This window comes from Triticum aestivum, chromosome 1B (genome assembly GCF_018294505.1).
Source record: "Triticum aestivum cultivar Chinese Spring chromosome 1B, IWGSC CS RefSeq v2.1, whole genome shotgun sequence".
In the NCBI taxonomy this organism is placed as follows: Eukaryota; Viridiplantae; Streptophyta; class Magnoliopsida; order Poales; family Poaceae; genus Triticum; species Triticum aestivum.
Window position 1 is genome coordinate 379061450 of NC_057795.1, and position 3312 is coordinate 379064761.

Below are 3312 nucleotides of genomic sequence, written 5' to 3' on the forward strand. Positions count from 1 at the left end.
TGTTAATAAAATGATTTTTTTAATTTGCTAACTTTTTCAGATCCACGAACATTTTTATTTTTAATTTTCATGAATTTTCTTCATATTCATGAACATGTTTTGAATTCGAGAAATTTTTTGATTTAGCGAACATTTTTCATATTCACCAAATTTTTTGAATCCATGAACACTTTTTGAATTTTAGTTGTCTTCTCCAATATTAAAAAGTCAACCGGTCTAACCAGCTGGAGCGGTCGAGCGTGCAAGCCGCGGTCCAGCGATCACGAAGGAGGTGGAGCGACTCAAGCGACTGAGTGAAGCATCCATCACGCTTTAAATGGGATGGCCCAACCGACGATCGCGTGAGCGCGAAAGAGGTCTCGCCAAATAGCGACCTCACGCGTACCCTCTCCACGTGTGCCTGTCCTCTGTATGAACTGTCCCACTTTCTACTGGGTTTTCTACTATGATTTTTTTTACTTTATGTTTATCTTTTTGGAGGCATGCTTTGTTAAACTGCCTGTGTCTCGCAACACATGGGCACTGTCCTCTGAACCTGTACTTGATCAGTTGAGCATTCACCAGGAGGAAAATGCAAAGGAATGGATATTTGCAGTCGAGTCGGCGTTGTCATCAGAAGAATTCAAAAGATTTCTAGTGACACTATGGGCCATTTGGGGCGCCTGGAGGAAGGCAATTCACGAAGGCATTTTCAAGACGCCTCATGCCATACATGGCTTTGTGACATCATATCTATCACAGATACGAGTACTTGCTCCGAGCGAGGCAACCCAGGTGAGTGCAAATGCTCGTCCGACAAGCTGGTTGGCTCCACCAAAACATCATTGAAAGATCGTCGATGCCGCCTAGAGGGGGGGTGGTGAATAGGCGCTTTAAAATAATTATGGTTTACGTTTGAACAAATGCGGAATAAACCATGTGGTTAATTTGTCAAGCACAAAACCTACAATAACTAGGCTCACCTATGTGCACCAACAACTTATGCTAAGCAAGATAAACAACTAAGTGATAGCAAGATATAAAACATGAAACATTATCGCTATCACAAAGTAAAGTGCATAAGTAAAGGGCTCGGGTAAGAGATAACTGGGGCATGTGGAGACGATGATGTATCCCAAAGTTCACACCCTTGCGGATGCTAATCTCCGTTTGTAGCGGCGTGGAGGCACAATGCTCCTCAAGAAGCCACTAGGGCCACCATAATCTCCTCACGCTCTCGCAGAATGCAAGATCCGTGATTCCACGAAGGGACCCTTGAGGGCGGTCACCGAACCCATACAAATGACAACCCTTGGGGGCGGTCACCGAACCCGTACACTTTTGGCAACCCTTGGAGGCGGTCACCGGTACCCGTCAAATTGCTCGGTCTCCAGAACCTAATTGGAGATCCCGACGCTTGACCGGAGTTTTACACCACAATGATTGAGCCCCGACAACACCAACCGTCTAGGGCACCAAGGCACCCAAGAGGAACAAGCTCTAGGGTGCCCAAACACCCAAGAGTAACAAGCTTCTCTACTTAACTTTCCCGTATCACTATGGAGACCTCAAACCGATGCACCAAATGCAATGGAAAGGGCACACGGAGTGCCCAAGTCCTTCTCTCCCAAATCCCACTAAAGCAACTAATGCTAGGGAGGAAAAATGAGAGGAAGAATGAAGAAGAGAACACGAAGAACTCCAAGATCTAGATCCAAGGGGTTCCCCTCACAGGGGAAAGTGATTGGTGGAAACTTAGATCTAGATCTCCTCCCTCTTTTCCCTCAAGAACTAGCAAGAATCATTGGAGGGATTGAGAGATAGCAAGCTCGAAGAAGGTCAACAATGTGGGAAGAACACGAGCTAAAAGGATAAGATTCAATGGGCAAGAAGACCCCCTTTTATAGGGCCTCCCGAATCCAACTATTATGTGCTCAGCCTGCACACACGCGGTATTACCGTCAGGGCGGTAGTGCACGTAGTGGGTGCAACGGTGCAAGCCACAAGCCGCTAGTGCTGCCAAAGCGGTACTACCACTAGGGTCGCAGCACAAGGCACTAAGGAGGCAGAGAAAAATAGGGGGCAAGGCAGAGCCGCATCAGCGGCACTACCACTGGAGCCAGCGGTACTACCGCCTACAGGAGGTAGTGCTGCCCACCATAGCCACTCTACTACCATTAAGAACACGCAGCGACAAGAAAGGGAAGCGGAAGTGGAGCGGTAGTGCAGGTGCGGTACTACCACTTGTAAGCGGCACTACTGCTACTGCTACTATCCCACTGCCACGGAAGCCGACACAAAAAATCGTATACCCGAAAGCAGCGGTACCACGCACGACACTGCCGCCCATAAGCGGTACTACCGCTCAGCTAAGAAGTACTACCACTTGGGGTGCTACAATGAAGCCCAAGACAATAGATGGAAACCGTAAAACCTGAACTGCCATAACTTCTACATAAGAGCTTTGAATTGAGCAAACTCAAGCTTGTTGGATATATGTCGACGAGTACTATCCACTACGGGTGAGATCTGTATGACGAAGAGGCAGTAGAAAAATGCCAATTATATGGAGATGTGAAACCTCTGTGAAAGAAGAATCGGCAAAAAAAACAACATCAAAAACATCATAGAAGATGCATGTGAACTCTGTTTTCGATGAATACGAGCTTGTATGAAGATGACCATAAGCTCTGAAACTCACAAAGAGAAACTGAAAGCACAAGTGCTCCCTGGGTGATTTTGGTAATTAATGACAACATATCTCTTGTTGGACTAATACTTTTATCTAGTGTATTTCAGATAAGTCCAACAGTGGAGTGGCATAGACAAGAGGATGTGTGGAACCCCTTCAAGATGCTAAGGACAAAGGGCTGGCTCAAGCTCTAAAACTCAAGACTCTACATTTTCTATTTCAGTGATCCAAGATCACGTTGAGTCCATAGAAAAGCCAATACTATTAAAAGGGGATGAGGTGTTGTTTAATGGCTTGCTTGCTCAAAGTTCTTAGTGATATGCTCCAAAGCCCTCAACCACTTTCTCATATCCACATATGTCCCAAACCAAAAGTCAAACTCGGCCCCACCGATTTGATCCATCTGGCGCCACCGAGTTCATTTGACATAGCCACTGCCAGAAACCCTAGTCACTTCGGTCTAACCGATGGGATCTCGATCTCACCAAGATAGGCTTGCAAACTCCCTGTTGTCTATTGCAATATTTTCGGTCTCACCGAAAATATGTAATCGATCACACCGAGTTTTGCTTATTACCAAATCGGTCCCACTGAGTTGTGTAATCGGTCAAACCGAGATGAGGTTTTACGCTAACCCTTGC